General features: G+C 40.0%; 1 pseudogene; it reads left to right on the forward strand.

Moving 5' to 3' along the window:
• Positions 1-14,919: 14,919 nt before the first annotated feature.
• LOC116106791 lies at positions 14,920-24,382 on the forward strand (annotated as a pseudogene).
• Positions 24,383-25,109: the final 727 nt, after the last annotated feature.

Below are 25,109 nucleotides of genomic sequence, written 5' to 3' on the forward strand. Positions count from 1 at the left end.
CTAGCCATGAGTATTTAATGCGCACCATGCTGAAACGATATTCTCCTTTAGGGTATTAAATGCGAATAGGGGCATATTTAATGTAGAGGAGGGTAACTGAGCCGTCGTTTGGTTATTCTAATCGTGGGAAACGTTGATTGGTGTTTCTGAAGTGTGGGAGTTACTCTTCTCATGGATTAACGACACGTGGTCGTAATCAATGGCGAGGATTGTGTCCTGCCCAAACGTCGCCCACTCAGGAAACCCAATCAACGCCTTTTTGCCTATAAAATCCGAATTTGTTTCAAATTCATTGGCACAAACTCTCATTCTCAAAAAAAGAAATGAAGCTCTTGCAAAAGTCAGCCCGCCTTCTTTAGTTGATGCGTACCATTCGTTACGACAGAAAACTCTTCCCACGCCGTCAAGAGGTAAGAAAAGTTTCTCTCTTGCTCTCTTTCGTCATTTGACGACTCTGTACGACTTGTTTGGTAATGGCGAGTATAGGCTGTCCGGTGGGCTTTCACAGTGCATGTCCTCAGATAGTGGTGAGGAGAGGGGTTTAGTTTCTCTTGAAGGTGAGAAATTTAGGGCACAGATCCTTGGGGGTTCACTCCCATGAGGTTTTTGAGGGTTTTGCTAAGGTTTTAGAAGGATACATTAGGGTTCCCCTTGTCCTTCCACGTTATTGTACGAAACATCGTACGAGGGTTGAGCCTTTTTTCTTTCTTTTATTATATATTATCACATATTACTTTTTATTATTTTTTATTACGTTGCCCCTTTTCAGACCTTAGGAAAAATGGACGTTTCAGCGACCAGGGGAGCCGAAGGCACGAAGCTCGCAGGCTCCAGCTGCCCAAGCGGGTCCCGTGCCAGAGACCTTGTTGGTGATCACCTGAGAAGAGATACAAAGGGCAGTGGACCAATACGTGCTTAGCGTGAATGTCTACCAGCATAGAAACTGTATGGCTCGGAATTCCCCAGAGGGAAATGCCGCGATCTCGGAGATGATCTTTAAGTGTGGGGTGCTGATACCTTTTCATCCCTTTGTAAGGTCGATTCTTAACCACTTCGAGGTCACACCAATGCAGTTAACGCCCAATGCGTATATGATAGCTATTGCTATGTATATCGCATATGGTGAAAACGACCTTGGCGAGTTGACGGCATTGGAGCTTGCATGCTCTTACTATCTGAAGAAAAGCAAAGACAAGGATTCTTTCTACCTCTCGAAGGGATCTGCAATCGAGGGAGGGATATCCAATTACCCCAGCAACGTCGGGGTTTATGAAACTAAGTTTTTCTTTTTTGAATATGATGGCATCTGCCGGTTTAGGGAGCCAAGTATATCTTTCTTTTCCATTTGCGAGCTGTTATACCTTCGGTTTTTGTGTCTAATGAAACTTTTTGTCTCTTCGCAGGGAATAAGAAGACTAGGTTGGGAAATCTAACAGATTACAACCAAATCGTCGCGTTTGGCCATCTTCCCAACCTTTGTCGTGACCACTGCCAATTTGAGAAAGTATGACTTTTTCAACCTGGAAGTATCCTTAAAGTCAAACCGTAAGTATCCCCCATACTTAGAATACTTTTTGGTTGCTTGCGGCGACCTATATTACTAACATTTTTATGGTGCGCAGCGATCATGCCACCAAAGGTGCTGAGAAAGTTTGTGTTTCCCTGGGTCGCTCCGATTGAGCCAATCAAGGAAATCCTTGGTGATATCCCTACAGGAGGGATACAAATTGGCGTTGAAGGGTGAACACCTCCAGAGCGACATGAGGAAGCTCCTCAGCTTGCGGCTGCTCAACCCCCCAAGTAGAAAACCGCGGGCCAAAAGACTAAGAAGAGAAATGTAGGCCAAAGAATTGGAGTGTGAGTCAAAGGGTGCTGGGGTGCCGCCTGGGAGTTCGTAGCCTTACCAGGCTTTTCACTCGAGGTGTGCCCCGGGCGTCTCAGCGATCCCCGAGGGCTCGGGCCAAAGAGAGGGGGAAATCATGGTCACTCGCAGGAGAGTGGGCAAGTAGTAGGTCGATGAGTTGCCATTTCCAACGGAGGCAGATATGCTAGTGTTAGACTCCATGAGGCAACTTCCGAAGCACTTGCAGTCGGTGGTGTACACCTTGTTTGAGTGCCAACTGGCTCCGACCTTTGAGGAGTTTGTGGCTTCCTGGCCTACAGACTTATTGACCACTGCTATTTAACTACAAAGCCAAGTAGGGCGATCCATCCTCATCGAGGACTTCAAACTTGGTTGATTTTCTGGCTTTAATAATTTTCGAAAAAATGGGAGTTAACTCTTGCTGTCTTTCTTTTACAGACCCTACTCGTTTTGCATATGGCCCAGCAGAAGGTCAGCTTAGACTATGCCAAAGGGATCCACGACCTAAAAGAAGAGAATGCCAAATTGAAGAAGGACCTCGAGGATCGGGCCGCGGAGGCAAGGTCGCTCAACCTCTAGGCAAATCAATACTTGGTAGAGGAAAACTCCACCCTTAGCACCGTGGATTTCCAGAAGGCCGAGCTCAAAAAGAGAGGCGAAGAGGTCAAATAGCTCTAGAGAAGAGTAGCCAGACTCACTGAAGAGGATGACAAGAAAGAGAATGGGTTGAAGGCAAACTCGGAGCGTCTCGCGAAGGCGGAGGATAAGAGAGCTCGATTGTAAGAGACCTCTGAGAAGTAGTGGAGATCACTGGAAACGAAGCTTAAGCTTTCCCGAGGGCGGGTTGCTTCGTTGACTGACCAGATGAAGGGATAGAATCTTGAGCTTGAAAGGAAAGCCGCTAACTGGGCAATTCAGGCCATTTATACTTTGCGGCCAAGGAACCCAGGAATGGATCTTTCCGACCTCCCGCCTGATTATCAAGACATCCTTGCTTCCATAGCCCAAGCTGACGATGAGGCCAGGGAACAAGAGCCCACTCCAGAGGATGATCAGCTGGAGCAATATGTTCCTAAGGATCCAGCGGTTGACCTGACAACTGGCAACCAACTAGGGGACGATGAGGTCGCACCTGCAGATCCTGGAGATGAAAGCCAGTGATTTGTTTATCCTTTTTTTGCTTTTTTGACTCTTTTCTTTTTTGGTTGTCCATTGTACTTTTGTAGATCATGAATGGAAAGAGTTTCTTTAGACTTTTACAATTTCGAGTGCTTTACAAAACTGATATTACATTTCATCGAGAATTTTGTAAAAATATTACAATGAATAAGATCATGTAAGACATTTATTCAAGGTGAAGAAGAACGATCTCATTCATAAAGGTACAAGGAAAACTTTATAAGTAAAAGAGATGGAAGACTGAAAGCGTGCCTGAAATTATTGATAATAGGGGCAAAGATGCTCGTCGTTCCAAGCTTGTGGTATTTCAGAACCGTTAAGCCTTTTGAGGTGATATGTCCTTGGTCGTATCACTTTGGCAATGCGGTACGGACTTTCCCAGTTGGGTCCTAATACCCTCGCACTTGGTTCCCTTGTACCGAGAAAGACTTCTTTTAGAACCAAGTCGCCAACCTGGAAGTCTCTTCTTCCGACCTTGGAGTCGAAAACCTTTTCGTACGTTGCTGGTAAGATGCTATTCTTAATCGAGCCTTGTCGCGATGTTCTTTGACTACATCTAGGCTTGCACACAGAAGTGTTTCATTGTCTGTTTCGTTGAACAAGTCTCTTCGAAGTGAACCGGTCCCCACTTCTACTGGGATCATTGCCTTGTATTCATATGATAGCGAGAAGGGCGTTTTCGAAGTGGAGGTTCTCGGAGTCGTTCTATATGTCCACAAAACTTCAGGGAAGTCATTGACCCAATTACTCTTGGCAGTGCCAAGCTTGGCCTTCAAGGTGTGCTTGATGGTTTTGTTAACAGCTTCAACCCGACCGTTGGCTTGTGGTCTGGCGAATGAGGCGAACTTTTTGTGGATCCCCAGCTCATCGCAAATCCGCTTGAATTCCTCATTGTCGAACTGCTTACCGTTATCAGAGATGAGAGTATGAGGAATTCCATATCGGCACACTATGCTCTCGAAGACAAAGTCCTTGAGCTTCTTGGTAGTGATAGCAGTCAGGGGTTCGGCTTCTGCCCATTTTGTGAAATAATCTACCGCGACCACGACATACTTGACACCCCCTTTCCTAGTGGGCATAGGCCCAATAAGGTCAATTCCTCACATAGAGAATGACCAAGAGCTAGTCATTGTAGTCAGCTAGTGAGAAGGAGCTCATGGGATGTTCGCGAACTACTGACACTTCTCGCACTTTTTTACAAAGTTGAAAGTGTCTTCCTGAAGTAGGGGCCAATAGTATCCTTGCGGACAATCTTATTGGTGAGGGATCAAGCGACAGTGTGATTACCATAGATCCCTTCATGTATCTTCCTCATAATATAATCTGCTTCCTCATTATGTTAGTGTATATTAGTGTATGCCCTAGAAACCATTCGTGTTGTCGGTTTCAGAGCATTTTGTGTTGTATCTATATATATATATCATAAATAATAGAAGAAAGAGTTCTTCAATTCATATATGTAAATTGCTTCCTTTATTCAGTCATGCATTTAAAATAAAGTATGTATATGAATTGTCCAGATGATTCATTTAATCGGTAAATGAATTATCGAAAAGGGTTCCCTACGGAAGCAATATAATTTGGGCAACTATATTGCACAGTAGGCATATCGGATGCTTCCGAAAGATATCATGAGTTGATATAAGTTTTGATGATTATGATAGTCATGTCACTGGGGCATTGGTATGGATTAACGGTTGGTGAACTGTTTTTCGAACGTGACCGAATAACGACAAATCACTTGGAAAAGCATGTAGTCAATGATTTATCATTTGGTTATATCAGTGCATGATCTAGTCCTTTGACCTAAGACATTGTAGCCGGATTCGATATGGATGCGTATGGTTCATACGGTGTATAAGTACGAGACTAATCATGTTTCGTACAATAAAGCCTATTTCGTCATGCATTGTTCATATACGGAAACGAACGATAGTCAATAGGGGATCCATTGACTTGGAAATATAGGATCGGGAGTACCGCTGACTCCATCCAGAGTCGAGTTCCTAGACGAACATCGATAAATGTTGGAAAACAGAATCTCTGGCTAGCGTCTATTATTAGTCATACAAAAGCAAGTTTGTGATGACGAGTTCCGGACATATTGATCGACGATTCGGTAGAAGATCGAGTTTAGGATTTTGACGTTCCATGAATCCGTGCTCAATCAGGATATCTCAATGGAGGGACTTTACCTGCATGGTACGTATGATCTAAAATGGGTTTGATGAAGTATTTCTTTATCGTGGTTTAGGGACTATGGCACATTGCTAGATGTTTACCATAGTCGTTGGGCCTCCGGACAGGTTTCCGGATTCATCCAGAACTGACTCACGGCTAATCCACGGTGGACCTACATGGTCACACCAATAGCCTTGAGAAGTTAGAGAAGGATGAGAGAGAGAAATGATTATCCGAAGAGGGCTAGCACTTTCCGAGGGTAATAACAGGATTTCTATAGTAATAGTTACATAGAAAATTATTTGTGACATTATAAGGGTTAAAATGGTCAAGCAATAATTAATTATATTTAATTATTATATCTTAAAGTGTTAAGATTAATGAGATGAACAAAAATAACCTTTTAATAGTTAAAGGGTAAAAAGGGTAAATTTATGGGTTGTTAATGTAAACTAGTTTAGTTTACATGGGCCCTTGAATAATATTGATTATTCAAAGGGTAGCATAATAAATTCGTGGGGTCCCTTTATAAAATAAGATTTTATTGGGCGTGGAAGTAAAAAAATAAATAATTGCAAAATTGCCCAAGTATATATAAATGCAAAAGGTTGCATTTTAGTTCATTCTTGACTTGTTCACAAAAACACAAACTAAAAACTCTCTCTCAAACCCACGGCCACTCTCTAATCTCTCAAGGTGGTGCTAAAGTGTGGAGGTCTCATCCTTTTGAGGCTAATCTTCATCAATCCAAAGGAAATGAGTAGGTATAATTTCATTTCCATGCTTTATTTAAAAAACCGTTTTTTGAATCCATCACTTCATGCTTTCTTCTCCATTTCCACCACTCTTCATGCATGCATGCTGATCTTTCACATTGGTCACACATCGAATGAGAGGGGTGTTGAACCCCTGCTTATACAACTGATCTCCGACGAGAGTGTAACGAGCAACTCTGGTGTGCAGGATTTTTGCCTCAGATTTTTCACTAGGCGGGGTCCCATCTCGGAGATACTAAATGATTGGGGTTATCCAACAGACTAATTCAGTTGGGGCTACTGTTGGTTCAAGCGAGCTAATGCTCGGAATTCTTATGTATCGGACTGGGATATTGTTTGGCACATTCGAGTCTAGTGATGAGGCTGTCTTTGCCAAGGCGTCCGCAACAGAGTTATTGTCTCTTGGGATTTACGTGATTGTGAAGTGCCTGAAAGGCTCGAGTGCGACCTTTGCTTTCTTTAGGTAGCTGATCATGTTTTCTTCCTTAGCTTGGTATTCTCCCGAGATCTGATTAACGACCAATTGGGAGTCGCTATGAATGTTGATCACCTCGAATCCCATTTCTCTCGCTAATCGCAGACTAACGAGCAACGCTTCATACGCAGCCTTATTGTTAGTAGCCTGGAACCTGAACTAAAGGATTCCATGAATGTGCGTCCCTTTAGGACTGAGGAGGAGAAGACCTGCCCCGTCCATTTTTCTGTTCGAGGAATCATCAACATAGAGGCTCTAGGTTGATAGTTTCCGAGCGGTCTCTTAGATGACCTCACCGGTTGGTTGCTCAGGTCCTTGATCGGGCTTGTATGAGAATTCTGAAATGAAATCAACAACAACTTTCCCTTTGATGGTTGTTTTTGGTTTGTAATGTAGATCAAACTGACTCAGTTCCATTGCCCACTTAACTAACTTACCCGAAGCCTCCGACTTCTAAAGGACTTGCTTGAGCGGGTAGCTAGTCAGAACATGGATTGTGTGGGCATGGAAGTAAGGTCGCAGCTTTCTGGAGGCGATCAGCAAGGCATAAGCTAATCGCTCCATTTTTGGGTATCGTATTTCAATGTCCAGTAGTCATTTGCTTGCGTAATATACTAGCCACTAAACTCTGCCTTCTTCCCGAATGAGGGCAACACTGACCGCATGCTGGTAGACGGACAGGTACAGAAATAAAACTTCCTTGGGAAGAGGCTTGGACAAGAGAGGTGGTCTTCCGAGCTATTCTCTTATACTCTGAAAGGCCTGTTCACACTCTGGAGTCCATTCGAACTTGTTGTTGGCCCTAAGCACATTAAAAAATGGCAAGCAACGATTTGTTGCTCTCGATATGAAACGACTTAGAGTTGTTATCTTGCCGTTCAGGCTCTAAACCTGTTTTTACTGGTGGGGCTTTTCATATTGAGGAGAGTTTGGATCTTTTTGGGGTTGATTTCGATTCCCCGTTGGTTAACCATGTACCTCAGGAACTTTCCGGAGGATACCCCGACTGAGCACTTGAGAGGGTTGAGTTTCATTTTGTACCTTCGGAGAACATCGAACATTTCGGCGAGATGCGCTATATGATCTGAAGTGACATGCGACTTAACTAGCATGTCATTAACATAGACTTCCATTGTTTTGCCGATCTGTTTGGAAAACATACAGTTAACCAACTGTTGGTAAGTTGCCCCACCGTTCTTCAAGCTGAAGGGCATGACCTTGTAACAATACAGTCCCCGATCTATAATGAACGAGGTATACTCTTCATCTGATGCATACATCGGGATCTGATTATATCCCGAGTAAGCGTCTATAAAGCTCAGTAGCTCATGCCCAAAAGTGGCATCAATGAGTTGGTCGATCCTTGATAGGGGAAAACTATCCTTCGAACAAGCTTTATTGAGGTTGGTGAAGTCGACGTAAGTTCGCCATTTGCCATTGGGTTTCTTTACTAAGACCGGGTTGGCAACCCAACTCAAGTAAAGTGCCTCTCGAATAGACTCGTTCAAGAGGAGCTTATCTACCTCACTTTCAAGGCGGCATAGCGTTTAGGGTCCATTGCTCTTCTCTTCTGGCAGACCAACTTGACTATACTATCAATGTTTAGAGAATGACATATTATGCTCGGGCTGATCCTGACCATATCGGCGTGAGCCCACGCAAAAATGTTGACATTTTTTCTGAGGAAGCTCGTCAGTCTTTCAGCGAGTTGAGAGTTGAGATTACTTTTGATTCTTAATACTCTAGTCGGCTTGCTTTCATCGACCGACACCTCAGGCAGGTCCTCAACTGGCCCGCTATGAGGACACTTCTGGATGCGAGGATCCATGTTATCCTCTGCTGGTCTAGGTCGCGGCTCAATCCTGTTAATTGCCATGGCATGCTCAGGGGCGCCTACTGGCTTCTCTTTTCCCTTGGATGCCATCTGGATTTCCCTTATGTAGTAGTCGCGAGATTCACGTTGGGATCCTTGCACTTCATCGATCCTCGTCGGGGTGAGGAACTTTATCTTTAGATGGTAGATAAAGGTGACAGCCTTGAACTTCCGTAGTAGAGGTCGTCCCAGGATGCCGTTGAAGGCGAACGGAAAATCTACCACCAAGAACTCTGTCACCTTCATCATTTCGTTGGTTTCTCCCAACATGACAGGGAGTGCAATCGTTCCTTTGGGAATTAGGTGATCCTCGGTAAAACCGTAGAAGGAGAAGGAGGCAGGCTTCAAGTCTACCTCGTCCAGTTGCATTCTTTCGAAGGTTTGCTGAAACAGGATATTCACAACACTCCCATTGTCGATAACATTCTATGGACCTCACACCAGCCTATTTCAGCCGCGATGACGAGGATATTGTCGTAGGGGTGATGCAGTCGTATGGCGTCTTTTTTAGAGAAGGTAATTTCTTCTTCCCTACAGATCTTAGCAGGTCGCAACTCTGTGCTCATTACACTCAAGGAGTCATGGCGAGCTTCCTGGGCATACGTTTCCTTGGCACCTCGAGAGTTCCCCATGAGGTGGGGCCCCTCGAAAATGATTCCTACACAATAGAGCCCCTTGTGATCACTATGCCTTTTCCCTTATTCCTCTTGATCTTTTTCCCGAACGGCGTCGACATACTCCTTGAAGTGCCCCTATTTGATGAGGTCTTCGATTGCTTGCTTGAGAGTTTGACACTTATCAGTGTGATGCTCATTGTCCCGGTGATAGCGGTAGTACTTTTTGTTGTTCCTGGTTGAAGGGGGATTTTTCATAGGCTCCGGTTCTCTAAGCAAGCTGGCTCCTCTGATTTATCTAGAATTGTCGATACTGAGGCATTCAAAGTCGTGTACTAATTCTTGTCGTGATCACGATGAGGAACTGGGGCGTAAGACTTTTTGGGCTCAAATCGTTGTTTCTTCCCTTTTCGCTAATCGTCATTAGTCCAACCGCGATAAGCCCTTCTATTGTTCTCCCCCCGATCAAGAGCACTTGTTGATGGACCGGGGTTGTGCCGATTGGGAGCAACCACATAATTTTCTATTCGGAGATACTTTTCGGTGAGGTCATAGAAACGAGTAAGGGAAATGTCATCCTCTAACTGTAGTTCTTTCCATAAGTCAGTCTATAGGCAAACCCCTGCGATAATGAGAGTTCGAACGGACTGTTTAGGAGTGTGAGCTACTTTGTGGAGTTTGCGGTGAAACTTGTCTATATACGAGTGGAATGACTCATCCCTTTCCTACCGTATATTGCTCAGATAGCTCAGCGGCATTGAGAACTTCCTGTTTGCCTGGAAGTGCCTTAAAAATAATGAGCTCATTTGTTACCATGAGCTTATTATCCCCGCGGGGAGCGACCTGAACCAGCGCTTGGCGTGGGCGGTTAATGTCACTACTAAGCAGCGGCATTTGGCCAAGTCGGAGACTTGGTGGAGTTCCATAAGGTCATTGAACTCGTAAAGGTGGTTTTGCGTATTAGAATTTCTGTCAAATGCCCCCATTTTGGGCATCCTGAATCTCAATGGGAGAGGAGGAACTAGTACTGTAGGAGAGAAAAGGGACACTTTAATGACCTTACCCTGTTCGTTCTGTTGAGCCTTGAGCTGATCCAATTGTCGCTGCAACTCCTCGATCTGAGATAGCAGAGCTATTAGGGGGTTACTTTCCGTAACATGGGTTCGACCACGATTAAGGAAGGACCGAAGGTCGGTCCCTTCAGTTGCTCAGCCGAAAGCTCCGACACGCCTTGACACACGCTGGCTAGAGCCTTGTGAGGGTAGCGAATGGCTCAGGGAATTTTTCCCGACCCTCCTAGTGGTCAAAACCAAACCGCGGACAATGGGGGTTCCCCCGACGGCGATGGTCGGGACCATTATTTTGATGAGGTCAAGAGTTCCCCCGGCCTGCACTTTTACGGGTGTGCCCATACTACGTGACGTGGGACGGCTCAAGCTGCTACATGTCACCAAATCGCAATGCCACGAGTATTCTACCCGTTGCACGACCTGTGTTCGCTGGTCCCTCGGAGCCTCTTAGTTCACTGGTCGCCACTTGTTTCCCTTACTTTTACGTGCTGCAGTGTGCGCGGTTCGGGCCTTTCCCCTTTTCCGCACCTTCGCGCGACCTGCAGGCATGTTTGGCGATGGCACCGCCTCGTTAGACTTTGGTGGCACGACTTGGTCCAAATGGTCCAACCTTCGGCTAACTGTTTGGAGAGTATTGTTGAACCTCTCCAGGTAATTCATCACGACTAGGTCAAATTGTGAGCTCAAAGGAATATTCGCCATGATACTCTGTTGGGCTGGCGACACTTCAGGAGAAGTGTCATTCTGTACCTGGGGGACTTCCTCATTGTCGATACTAGGTTGCTTAGTTTCGAAACCGCGAGCCATTAGCTAGTAGACAAGATTGGTCAGAGGTTTCTGATGAAATACGAATACTAAATCACGCCCTCCTTCTAGCACCAAGCTGTTGATGCTTGATTTTGACACCAACTATTCGCATGTGTGAAGTGCTAAGCAGACTTAGAAATCACACTTGATATGGAAATGCAGAAACAGAGGCGGAGCAAGTAACAATTTTTAAAGCTGTTCGGATGCTCTACGGTGAATCCTACATCCATTGTGATTATATTAAAAGTGGGTTACAATCAGGTTGTACTAGATGAGCTGAATTACAATAGGGAAAATAGAGGAAAGACAGGGGGAGAGAGAGAGAGAGAGCTTAGATGGTGAATGAGCCAATCCTGTAAAATGGAGGAGAGCCCTCTATTTATAGTGGGAGGATCCAAGCTAGCAATCATGATTCTGCGTGCGGGTAAGTGTGATACAATTCCTAACCTGCTTTCCATTGGTTGCCTGCACGAGAGGTGTCCTTAAATCGCGTATAACTTCAACAGGTGGACACTTTCCAGCCACTCATAGGCTTGACATTCACCTACTTAACTGACGATGGCCTTACCCCTCTTGTCCTTGCGGGACGTGGCTGCATCCAGGTGGCAGAAAACCTTCCTGAATTTTGATTGGTTCTTGCTGATGTATGCTTACGCCAGCCCTGTTTCTTGGGCATAACATCTATAAACTGAAAAAAAAAAAAAAAAACAGGGTTATGCAAACACTAAAACAAAGCAAAACTTAGCTCTAAATCCTCTAATACAACGTTAGAAAATCTAATAAAAAATTAACTATTTGATGGAGGCCAGAGGGCCCAATTAGAGTATAAGTGGTCATACCAAAATACCAAGTAGCGGGATCTTACTGATGTAAGAAACTGTAACCGTAGTTACAGATAAAACCAGGACATGAAGTATAAAGTTTTATTTCGTTGTATCTCACAATTGATGCAGTGCTCTAAGTGCAGTGATTGGTTTTTTGAGAAATTATCAAGATGGTTGAAGACTGGATATCCCAAGCAAATGCAAGACAACGAAGAGGAAGAGCAGGAGGTGTAAAACGTGGAATTTGCTTTTGTCATGCGTCCTTATCAGGTACTTTCTACTCCCAAAAATACTTAATATTGAGGTGTTCTTTAGTCAAGCACTTAAAGATTGGCTGATAAGATTCAACAAAGTATATATAAATATAGTTTAATTCAACATTATAGATTTTTTTTAATAAAATAATCTGCCTACTAAAATAATTTTATTTTTCATTGCATGTGAAACACAAATATATGTGACCCTTAGTATTTATCTGATTTTTAGACGTTTATAATCTGCAAATTCAAGTAACCTAAGATTTATCTTTAAATATTGAAAATAAAAATAAACATATCATAAAAATCTGTTCGTTTAGACCCATTCAAACTTCCATTCGATTCAGATTTCACCCAAAAAGAAAATAATGATACCTAAACTGTTGATGTCTTCATTTATGACCCACTTCTTATTTCCTTCTCTCCACAATTCAAAGGTTCGTGAGTGGAGTTGTGTTTACAAATTAAGTTACTGTCTGTAGGACACATAAAGGAATTTCTAAATACTGTTTCCGGGTTTGAATATTTTTCGTCTGAGGTACTCTGTCAGTAGCCTGACTTGATTTGTTAACCTTTCTGTTTTCAGGCTTTAAAACCTCCCAGGGAAGAAGCTGTGAACTCAACAATTTCATTGTGTTATGAGGTAGGTTTACTATCATCATTACTAGAGCTCTGGTGCAGTTTTACCATTGGATATATGCAAAATTGCTTTTAGCTTAGCATTACTCTCTCTAACTTGCAGAAGCAATGAATGCTTAGCATAATGTTGTCAGATGCTTCATGAAACAAGTACTTCTGTGTTTCAGATTTTCCTGTTAACAAAAGAACCCCTTTTTGTGATGTCAAAAAATGTTTCAATTGTGTTCATTTAATTGTTTCATCTAGCTTGCCGTGTAAAGTTATACCTTGCTACTCGGTTATTTGTTTAGGTCGGTGCTCTTGAAGGGGATGAGGAGTTGACGCCTCTTGGACACCATCTGGCAAAACTCCCTGTTGATGTATTGGTTGGAAACGTGTGCATTACATATTTATTTAGTCCTTTATATTCTAAATGTAACATTTTAAAGGACTAGGGATTTGAATGCTTGTACAATAATTTTGTGGCATCTTAGTCATCGTATGATATGTTGATTACTTTTTCTTTTTGTTTTCTGTGCTATGTTAAAGTTTTTATTTCTACTTGCCTCAAATTCTATGAGTTGAGAGTCGACTACTAGTCCTCGTTTACATGTCAACAATTACTAGTCCTCATTTACATGTCGATTACTAGTATTTTGTGGGACATAGAGTTTCAAAACATCGTATTTTGTGGGACATAGATAACTTGAAACTCCAAGGGCAATAGTGTGATATGCAAATTCATCCTCCATCTTGTGAGGGAAGCAATTCCTCCTTTTCTCTCTCTATTTGATTTGAGTAGCTTTGACAATTTTTTTTTTTTTTTTTAATTGTAAAATCTCTGCATTCTAGTACGAAAACAGATATGGGACATGCACACAATTGGTAACAGCACATCAACATGTTAACCTAAATATAGTGGTATTAATAAGGATGCGGACAAGGAGAGTGATGAAAATCTGTTGATATATCCCCATGATATCTAATTTTTTATATGTTTTTTCCTTTTTGTTTTTTAATTGTAGTAGCTTTAAGTCATGCATACCATCTAAAAAAGATTACTTTATATTTTTCCCTTGGACTGATTGCTTGTCTGATTTAAAAATATATGGAGGACTTAATTCATTCAATAATTTTTTTTCCCCTTTCAAAATGCAGATGCTCCTGTATGGTGGAATGTTTGGCTGCTTATCCCCCATTCTCTCAATGTCAGCATTTCTTAGCTACAAATCACCATTTGTTTATCCGAAAGATGAGGTCTCTCTGTAAGTGTTTTGTCATCTTATGATCTTGTGTCCTGTTTGTTGTCTTGCACAATCTTCAGGTTTGTCTGCCAGTGTGACCACTCTCTGTAAATGTGACTACCTTCATCTGTGTGGGCGCTTTAAAGTTTGTGTGGTCACAATATATTTGGCAAATGTTTTTTTCCACAAATGCACAAATCGCTCCTGTTTTGATTTGGGACAAAAATATCTCATTCTTGATATTTTGTTGTGGTACTTGTCCATTTGTCACATTATTGTTCATTGTCAAGAAATTTTTTTTTGCTTTTGTTGTGGTCCAAAAGTTTTATTTTACAAAAAGCAAAACACAAAAGTTAACTTTAACTTTACTGTCTCCTAACCCTTGAGCCTTGTTCTCTATATATTCATACTTTTCTAGTGTCTTCTTCAAGAAATCTGATTACCTCTGTTTCTTCATTGAATATACTCTAAGGTATTTGTTTTTGTTAAGGTTTCTCTTAAGTTTTGGTAGGCTTGAAATTACCATCTCTTCTTGTCCTTGTGTGACAACTTTGGAACTTGATTTCATGTTGATGATTGCTTGTGTGGAAGCTGCTGTCCCAAAGATTGGTCTTTGTTGTTGAAACTTGAGAGGAGCTCGAGTTCAACCTGGTGATATCGTGTTCGTGAAGCTTGCTGTGGTGACTTGAAGTTCAACCAAAGAAGATAGAATTGTCAAGTTGAAAACAGGGAGTGTTTTGCAACTATGTTTTTCTTGCTTTGTATTTGAACTAAGTTTTTTATAGTGGATTTTCTTCTTCTGCACTTAGTCTCATGGATGTAGGCATGTTACCGAACCATGAAAAAATAAGTGTGTTCTTTTCTTGTTTGATGGATGTTTACTTTATGTCTCTTGCAACTCATTTGATCCAAAATGAACAAGCAACCCATTCCGCTGAAGTTTTAATCACTTGGTAACTTCTTTAAAACTTTCACTCTCATTTAATGCTGAACTAAAGTCTGATGGTTCTGCTGTCAAAGAAAAGAAAATCAATTTTTTAAGGATTTATTTCTTTATTTGTGTATAAATTCCAGAGGCAAGATGTTGAGAGAGCTAAATTCGTTCTTTTGACCGATAAGCTGGATGGACTCAGTGATTCAAATGACAGTTACCAGCAATCTGATCACTTGGAAATGATAGTGGCTTACAAGAACTGGGAGAAGATATTGCATGAGATTAGTTGGTGGTTTGCTTGAACTTTGTAAGTCGATATATTCTCCAAGTAATAAATGATATATTGCTGGGAATAGACTTCTTGACTTCAGATCTTGTGTTTTCCTACTTGCAGTCATGATATACCTCTGTCACAGTTATCAGATAACCCTTCTTCCCCATTCTTCCTTATTATAATCAGATTACTTATAGACTTTATTGGAGCCAGTGTACTTTTTGACTGAATGCTGAACTCATATCTCAGTGTCGTGAACTCGTGATTTGCTTACTAATAGCCTTACTGGATCAGATCCTGTAGTTGTTGACTGTTTACTGAACTCATATTGATGGCATGTTTTTTCAGTATAATCTGTTGTTTGGTGCTTCTCTTGATACATTTTTTTCTTATATGTGAAACTTAATTTTTGCACAAATGAGCTAAAGTTGCCAATCAATTTTGCAGCTCTTACTTTTTAAGCAGTTCATTCATGTACATGATCAGGTGTAATTTTCATTTCTTGTCTGTTTGAAAAATTTAATATGAATACTTTATAGTTTATACTGTCAAAAAGGAAGCAGCTTAATGCACTGGAAATTATTCTTGATACTATTTGGTGTACATGACTGTCAATTCATGTTAACAGAAATATGTTAAGAATAGCATGACAAATATATCATGAGTAATTTGAGCAATATGCATATTCAATTAATATTTTTGCTTTTTCTGATATTTTTGTGAATGTCAGAGACATGAGGATACAGTTTGGAACATTGCTAGCAGACATTGGGCTCATTGATCTTCCAAAGAAATATCAGGTGCCATGCCTTTGTTTCATTGGTTTACGTATAAGTTTATGATACCATGTTTGAGTGTTCATTTATATTTTACAAAATTTTTGTCCAGCAATTTGCACTTTCTTATTTGAAATTGAAGATTTTAACAAGTATATGCTTTATTGGTTCAGGCTGAGGAAAAGAAGAAAGAAAAGATTGTCAGTTGGTTTTCTGATAAATCACAACCATTCAATATGTATGCTCATCATTCTTCAATCGTGAAGATAAGAACCATATGGCTTTTGATGCTTTTGGTTCCTTGCAGAGTCTTCTTTCTCTTCTTTCTCTTTCACAGTAAATAGTTCATGTTACACAACAACTCTTATGTTATACTGGAGGACAATTACTTGACAGAACTAATTTCTTATTGCATGCTTTGATTATAATATGTCATTGCACTCAACTTTAAATTTCTTAACCAAGCTTAAGATCAATTTGGAGGAGATCTGCCCATGGTTGTATATACTTCACAAAGTCACCAACTTTATAGTTGGAAGTTATTTTACGTCTAATTTCAGACTAATTTGGTAGTGACATTTGTACTAGACATAGATTCTGAAGGCATTCTTGCAGGCAATATTATGTGCAGATTTATATCCTAATGTAGCTGCCACTGGACAAGACATTGCTGGACCAGCTCTCAATAACCTTAGGAAGTCCAGTACTTCAGTAAAGGGTCATCCAATCTGGTATGATGGAAGAAGAGAGGTTTAAATACATCCTTATTCAATCAACAATATTTTAAAAGCATTTCAGCATCCATTCTTGGTCTTCCTTGAAAAGGTATGTGCACTTTCAGCTTGCGGATGCAATCTCTCTCTCTCTCTCTCTCTCTCTCTCTTTTTTTTTTTTTTTTTTGTCATCTAATGTTTCTCCTTTTGTTGATTGAGCATTAATGCATTATGTATTATGATCTCGTTGTGATGTAACCGTCTGGGCTTTGCCCAAACAATCACAACAGGCATGAGCCAAGAGACCCCATTGTGCTTAAGAGATAGATTTGGACTCACTTGAAGAAAGTTTCCCTTTAATGATTGACTTGATATTCTCAGGTTGAAACCAACAAAGTATTTCTGCGAGATACTACGATCACCTGTCCCTTCTCTATTTTATAATTTGGTGGCTCCATCAATGTTCAGCACCAGGTAACAATTCTTCCTATCTTTTGCAACATATAATGCATGTGTACTTGGATGCTATATGCTATCTATTGTAAACATATTTAGATGGTTTAACAACTAGGAATGTTACCACATTAAGTATCTGATGCCTGGTTTAACAACTAGGGATGTCAATCTTTCATCGGATAAATGTATAGTGCTTAGCAAACGAGAGAAAGTTTATATACATCTTATTTTTTTTATTATGCTTTGCTTTTCTATCTTTTTGAAGTTTGTGTTGGTGTTTCGTGTTACAGACTGGACAGGTCAATATAGACGGATGGTTAAACGTTAATGCCCCGGCCCAAACTGCTGTCTTGTTTAAAGAACTGCGAGTAACTCTTCATTATATTTTGAAGAAGACGATTAGAAATCCAGAGGTACCATTCCCGTATCCCTTACAGGCGTATTACATAGCTGTATCACCAACCAATACAAACCTACTGCATAATTTTTCAATTTAATAACTATCAATCACATAACAGTAAAGATCGATGAGAGAAAAAAAATCATTGGTGGGATTAATTTATTGGCTTGTGGTATGGGTGACATGGTATTCCAGGGGTATTTTAGATTTTTGCTTTTAAGCGATGTTTATATTCATTTCCTTCCAAGTTTATTTTGATATTTCTCCACCTTTAAATATTTGTACATTATCTTGTTCCGGTCCAAACAGTCTTTGTATCATGTGTATTTTGGTTCATTCTCTTGATTAGGCTATGTTAATATCCGGTGCTAACTTTTTCCTTTTCTCATTTGTTTTTCGTTTTGCATAACATGAGTTGCATCTGGAACTTCTTTATTTCTTTCTTTGTTATTCAGAATTCAACGATTGTAAATAATGACGTTTTCAAGTCTATGATCCATTTGCTGTTAGAAGAAGACAAATGGGAGAAGTAATTTATCAGCACAAGGTATATATGCATTCAAGTCTTTATTTCAAATTTTAGCTAACATGCCAGAACTTATTAATGCAGCACAATATTCCTGTTCATGAGTTCATGACTGAGATTTTATTTCAGATTCATAGTTGTATGTTTTGTTTTTTAATTCACCTGTTAAAGTATTTCCCTTAGTAGATTACATTTAACTTGGTGATTTATGCAATACAAACTTGTTCACAGGCACGGCACAGGTTATCTATGTAAATTTGCCGAACTGATCACTGTAACCCCTTGCTGGGTATCCAGATCTAATGGGTATACTTAGTTACTTACATTCTACAGCCGCTTTTTGTTAAAGACTTCAAGTACACTCGATGTTGCAGCAGGAGAGATTTGGTAGCTGCTTAACAAAATGCAAGATCTGGCTGGAATTTTTAGCTCATTATGTGACACAGGGCTTCCAACTATAACACAAGGTTTTTATCTCTTTAAGCTGGGGATATTTTCTTATATGATAACAATTTTGTTGCACAGGCTGATGTGGATCTGGCCTTAATTTTTTAGAGAAACCCAAACATTATCTTGATTTTTGAGAAAGCAACTTTTGTATGTTAAATTATATTGACAAATCCAAAGGCCATTTAGCTGAAATTTTTGTGAACTCGGAGGTTGTTCATAAGTGTGCAGTTATTATTAAAGATCATCAACAGATGCATGTTTCTTTTAGGGCATTTGGGAAGATTAGTTATTTGAACATGCATGCATAAGAGTACGAATATCTCCGGTTCTTTAACACCATAGTACAAATACTAAATAACCCATCTATCTACTAACATGAATATATGAGTATAAATATCTCATAAACAGCAACGTAAACTCGAATATATATAAAGACTATACACAAGTTTTAGCTTAAGACTACACAAAAAAGGGGGATGGAATCTGAAATAATATAATCACTCTGTGGGAGAATTTTAATTCAAGGTCCATCCGAAACCAGTTTATCCGAATAGAACTAATAGAAATAGAATTTATTAAATTAGACTTTATTAATATATAATTTTTTAGAAAATTATACATTGTTTGGGAAAAAAAAAATGTAAAAAGGTATTTTAGCATTGAAGTACTTATAGAAACTTTATTATACAAGAAATGATAGAATCAAATTGTAAAACAGTATAAGGATACTTTTGAAGTTCTAACACTTTAAATCATTGTTTTAAAACTCAGTCCGCCCCGACTAATTAAACCGGGACCCGAGGCTTTCCTCGGGCTGGATTACCCATTTCATTGTTCATTGAAAACCTTAGAAATTGGGATGATGATCAACGAACAATTGAAGGTCGGGATGTTGGGGCTTTTGAAGAGAAAGTGATGGTGAGTGCAATAGTGGCAACAAAATTGATTTTCGGTGAGTGAATTGACCGAAAATCGAAAAAAAAAGGTAGTAGTAACAGTCGGCTTTTTCCCGCGATTGGTGAGGCTAGCGGAGGTGGGGTGGGGTGAGGTGGGTTTTGGTTGGGAGGAAAAGGGGAATATTTTTTGGGTGATGGGGAGGGTTGTTAACGTTGGGATCGATGAGATTTGGCCTAGAATGTCGACGTCGATGTCGATGAAATCTGGCTGAAATTGAACCAATTTCGACTAGATATTTGGTAGAGTTTATGGGGAATAGGCTCAAGGGATGATTGAGATTGCATTTGGGGTGTCGTTGCCGCTAATAACTTGATCGTCGATTTGTATTTGGGGTGTGTTTGCTAAATTTCAAACCCGTAGAGACTCAATGTAGTTTTTAGGGGTGTATTTGTTGAATTTTAAAATTTCTGTCACCCGATTGACCGGTAGGTCAAATTAATCAAATAAACTAACCCGACTCGACAACTTTGTCGGGTTTCACCCCGGGTTGGGTTTTAAAACATTGCTTTAAATAAGCTAAAAATAACTTATGAAAGAAACCCAAATTTTGAGATAAAATAGTTTGTTTAAAATCTCTTAAACATCATAAGAATTATAAAAGTATATCACACATGTTTATTTTAAATTGTTTGTAACTTTTTCCGTTGGGTGTAAAGGTAGTATCTTTGTCCATAATTTACTTGGAGGGCTACAGTGGTAAGTTGCTACGGGATAACCCAACCTCCCCCACCCCCGTGGGGGAGAAATAATCGAGGTGTACGTTAGCTCGCCTAAACACACATCAATTACCAAACAAAAAATTTTGTAACAGTAAATAAATTCTTTTAGTCCATTGATAAATTCAATCAAATACACTCTATGAAACAAAGGAAAACGAAACAAAGGAAGATGGAATTGCAGAGAGAAATTTTCTCGTGTATATTATGAATGATGCTAATAATACAAATTTATACAATAACCAAAGAATATTCTAACTAACTTATCCCATACAATGACAATACTACCCTTTATGTACAGCTCATTACAGAGGTGAAAAATAACAAATAAACAGAGTAACAGAATTCAGGTAACGATGCCATCCTTCTCTTCGTTGACGTGGTGCCTTGATGATCCATCCTCTAATACCCCACCCGGCGGAGAAGATGGAGTGTAAAAATTTACGACTCCCATCTTGGATAAGTGAAAGCTGAAAACCAAAGAGGATAAAGCCTTTGTCATGATGTCAGCAAGTTGATTGGAGCTTGAGACATAACGAGTACATATGTTGCTGGCCTAAATCTGGTCTCGAATTATATGACAGTCAAGCTCAATATGTTTAGTCCTCTCATGGAAGACAGGATTTGCCGCAATATGGATAGCGGCTTGGTTGTCACAGTGTAACAAAACAGGTTGAGGATGGTGGACATGAAGTGCAGACAGAATGTATCTCAGCCAGGTTAATTCAGCGTAGGTGATAGCCATAGAATAGTATTCGGCCTTTGCCGAGGACTTAGATACCACTGATTGTTTCTTGGATTTCCAAGAGATCAACGAAGATCCAAGGAAAATGCAGTAGCCACTAATATAACGTCTGGTATCAGGGTAAGAGGCCCAATCGGAATCGCAGTAAGCCTCAAGATGTAAAGAGGAAGAACTAGGGAACAGAAGTCCCTGACCTGGTGCACCCTTAAGGTATCGAAGGACTTTGTGGGTCGCATGTAAATGAGCATCAGTAGGATTTACCATGAATTGGCTCAAATTCTGGACACTATAGCAAATATCAGGCCAAGAGACTGTAAGGTATAGGAGCCTGCCAATAAGATGTCGATAAATACTTGGATTAGATAATGGAGTGCCAGTTGCATGAGTAAGGTTGATGTTTTGCTGCATTGGAACCTTAGCAGGGGTGTTACCTAAGGTGTCGGAATCTGCAAGAATATCTAGTGTGTACTTCCTCTAGCAGAGATGAATGCCGCTCGATGATCTTGCAACCTCTATGCCGAGAAAGTAGTGTAATGTTCCAAGATCCTTGATCTAAAAATGTAACGCCCACTTGAGGTACGTAGTTAAAGTATGTAGTATTGCCTAAATGTTCATTGATTTGCCTTTAAGTGAGTTTACACGCTGTTAATATTATTTGGTTGGCCCTTAGTTGAATTAGTGTTTTGGTTTGGTTGAGTGGTTGCCCTGAAAATTGTAAAGACTTGGCAAAATCTTGGTGTTTCAGACTTCATCGGGGTGAAGAATAATCTTCGCTGCGGCGACGTAGGTTCTGTAATTGCGTAGGTTCTGTAATTTTTCGCCGGGCGAAGAAAGAGTCTTTGCCGCGGTGAAGAGCCGGCTAAAATGTTTGGTGAAGTTTCTAGAGAATTTTCTATAAGGGCAAAGTGACCATTCTACCCCTAATTAGTAGCTAAAATAGGGAGTGAAATGTAAGAAAATTTCACGGAGAACGTATTAAAGTTAGGGGTGTGATTGCAATGAATTAAAAGACAAAGATGGAATTTTTAAGAAAGTGTAAGGGCAAAATGGGAAAGAATGTTTGTAAAATGAGATATTAAGGATTTAGTCTTAGAACAACCCCTCATTTCTCTACTTCCACCACCATTCCCATTCTTCATTTTCTCTCAACTTCCCACTCAATTATCTAAGGACTTTTAGAGGGTTTTTGAGTGGTTTTTGGTAAAGAGTTAAGCCAAAGCATCCTAAGGTAAGATTTCTTGCTATATGTGAGATTTATTTATAGGAGTGTTGAAATCGTATAGTATTGTTGTTTAAGGTTTTAGAGAAAGGACTATCTACTAAGGGAAAAGGGATTCTAATGGAGTCACTCAATCACAAGGTAAGTAAATCCAATTCAAGTTAAAGTTTAAGAAATCACTTGAGTAGAGATTTCTTTATGTATGTATATCTTATGCTTGTTGAGAAATTGAGATGAGATGTGTATTTATTTATGGTTGTTGAATATGTTTAAATTACGAGAAGTGTTTTTGCATGTGTGATGAGAGATTGAGGTTGGGTTGAAGTTGGAGGAGTTTTGAGTAAACTTTTTGGGAGTGTTTTTCCTTGACAGGAATTATGATTATACAAGGGAGTTTCCTCCCATATTGGATAGTTAAAGAGAGAAGTAGAGTTATAATTAAAGTAGAGTTTTTGTATGCACACTTATTGTTTGATAAAATGCCTAAGAGAAGCATGAGTATGAGTAGAGAACCTTAAATTCTTGCAACATTGCATATTTACATTTCATGAGTGCATTTAATGAGCATGAGCCATCCACATGCATATATTTTCCATTTGTGTAATAGCTTGAGAAAGAGTATAGAATTCTAAGAAGAAAGCACTTTAAGAGTAAAGAGAAAGAAAGAATAAAAGAATGAGAAGTGCTAAAGAAGAGAATAGGTTATGCGATAGGGAACCCGTGAGTGATGGGTAGAGTATTCCCGCATGTACGCCGCATTGAGAGAGCGGCCTAAGCATGACAGAAAGAATTGGTATAGCCTGTGAGAGTACATGCGGATGAGGGCTATACCCGAGAGAGAGAATACACTCACATGGCCAAGGGTTTCGAATCCATGCATAACTGAGTCCGATCGGCAAAGAGTAAGAGAACATGAGAGAGAGAGAGAGAGAGAGAGAGAGAGAGAGAGAGAGAGAGAATTAGTAGAAAAGAATTGTGAGAAACAGAGAAACCGAGATAGAGAATAGAAAGAATAAGAAAATGAGAAGAGAGTAACGTAAGGAAAGAATTAAGAAAAGAGTTACAGGATAGAGAAGTAGAGGATTTACTTACTGAGCATTGTTTGTGCTCACCCCGTTGTTTTCTATGTTTTTGCAGGAAATAGGTAAGGATGCGGTCGGATGGTCATCGGCAAGCAAGGAGCAATAGTTACACTGTCTACTATTTTTGATGGTTTTGTACATGAGATTTTGTACTATGTAAAGAATGTATATATTTTAATAAAAGAAAAATTTGGGCCCAACTACTTTTGTTACCATACATGTATTTTATTAAGAGTATCTTAGTAGAAAGCAGTTATTACAAAAAATGCCTGTGAAAAAAAAAAAACTTCAACTCGTGCACAGCAGCAATATCACTGCTTGCAACCAATATATCGTCGACATAAACAAGGATAACAACATATGTGCCATTAATGTCACTAGTGAAAAGGCTATAGGTAGCCTTGGATTGAGAGAAACCTACAGCAAAAAGAACATTAGAAAATTTGGAATACCATTGCCTTGAAGCTTGTTTGAGGCCATACAAGCTCTTGAGCAATTTACAGACTTGAGTGGGTGACCCTTTTATGTAGCCGGGTGGTTTATTCATATAAATATCTTCATTCAAGTCCCTATGCAAGAACGCATTGTTTACATCAAATTGATGTAAATGCTAGCCTTTAATCGATGCAATAGCTAAGAGACACCGCACGGTAACCAACTTAGCGATAGGAGAAAAAGTCTCTTGATAGTCCACTCCTTCAAGTTGGGTGAAACCTCGAGCCACTAGTCTTGCTTTGAGTCGTTCAACACTCCCATCAGAGTTATACTTAATTTTATAAACGTATTTCTAATCAATGGGAACTTTTCTAGGAGGCAAATCTGTAAGTTGCCAAGTCTAATTCGCCTCCAAGGCTACTAATTCAGTGTCCATGGCCTAACACCATCCGAGGTATTTAAGAGCTTGCTTATATGTTTTTGGTTCAATGTGGATGGAAATAGTGGTTGAAAAAGCTTTATAAGTAGGAGAAAAATGCTGGTAAGAAATATTGTTCTGTAAAGGTGAAGTTGTACCTGATGGTGAACATAACAGCTTGTCCAACTTCGGGATAGGAGGAGTTACAGTAGTTTGATGGCGATGTTAATCCTGCAGGTACTCAGAAGCATGCTTGGTTCTAGTTGTCCTGCGAAGAGGAACAAGTGAAACTGAAGAAGGAGGGGGATGTAAAGTAGCAGGAGGTAATGGTGATGGAGAAATAGAAGTCTTTGGTGGGGAGGAAGTAGGAGGGGGAGAACTGGGAGCTAAAAATGTGGGAGGTGGAGACTGGCTATTTGGAAGGGTATGTTCAGGTGAGGGAGTAATGGAGCAGGGAGAAGGACTAGATTGTGGTGGAGTAGGAATAGAGATAGAATAGGGCAGAGAAGAATTTAAAAGATGTGTGATAGAGTTGGAAGGTGGAACATAAGGTGAAATGATAGAATGGAAGGAAAAAATTAATTCATGAAAATGAACATCTCAGGATAAAAAAATTTGATCAGTTTGTAGATCAAGTAATTTATATGCTTTAACTTCAAAAGGGTAGTCTAAAAACACACATGCTCTTCCTCTAAGATCAAACTTTTTGCGCCCATGTGATAAGGTAGAGGCATATGCAAGGCAACCAAAAACCCCCAAGTGTTTGTATTGAGGAGGGGTTTGGAAGAGGTATTCATAAGGTGTTTTGTTATGAAGAAAAAGGGTAGGGGTACGGTTAATAAGGTAGACTGCTGTGAGAACACAGTCAGCCCAATATTGGGGTGGAAGTTGGGATTGAAACATTAAGGCTCGGGCAATATTCATTATATGTTGAAGCTTTCTCTCGACTCTTCCATTTTGCTGGGGTGTTTCTACACAACTCCTTTAGTGGATAATGCCTTTAGCTTGAAAAAAATCTTTCATGTAGAATTCGCCTCCATTGTCACTTCTAATGGTTTCGATTTTGATTTGGAATTGGGTTTCAATTAAACTGTAAAAGGCCATAAGGAAAGAGCTGGTATCAGATTTATTTTTAAGCATATAAACCCATGTTGTCCGAGAGTGGTCATCAACAATTGTAAGAAAGAAACGTGATCCATCTATTGCAATAGTGGAGTTGGGACCCC

The sequence above is a fragment of the Pistacia vera genome, unplaced genomic scaffold, assembly GCF_008641045.1.
Source record: "Pistacia vera cultivar Batoury unplaced genomic scaffold, PisVer_v2 Contig522, whole genome shotgun sequence".
Taxonomy (NCBI): Eukaryota; Viridiplantae; Streptophyta; class Magnoliopsida; order Sapindales; family Anacardiaceae; genus Pistacia; species Pistacia vera.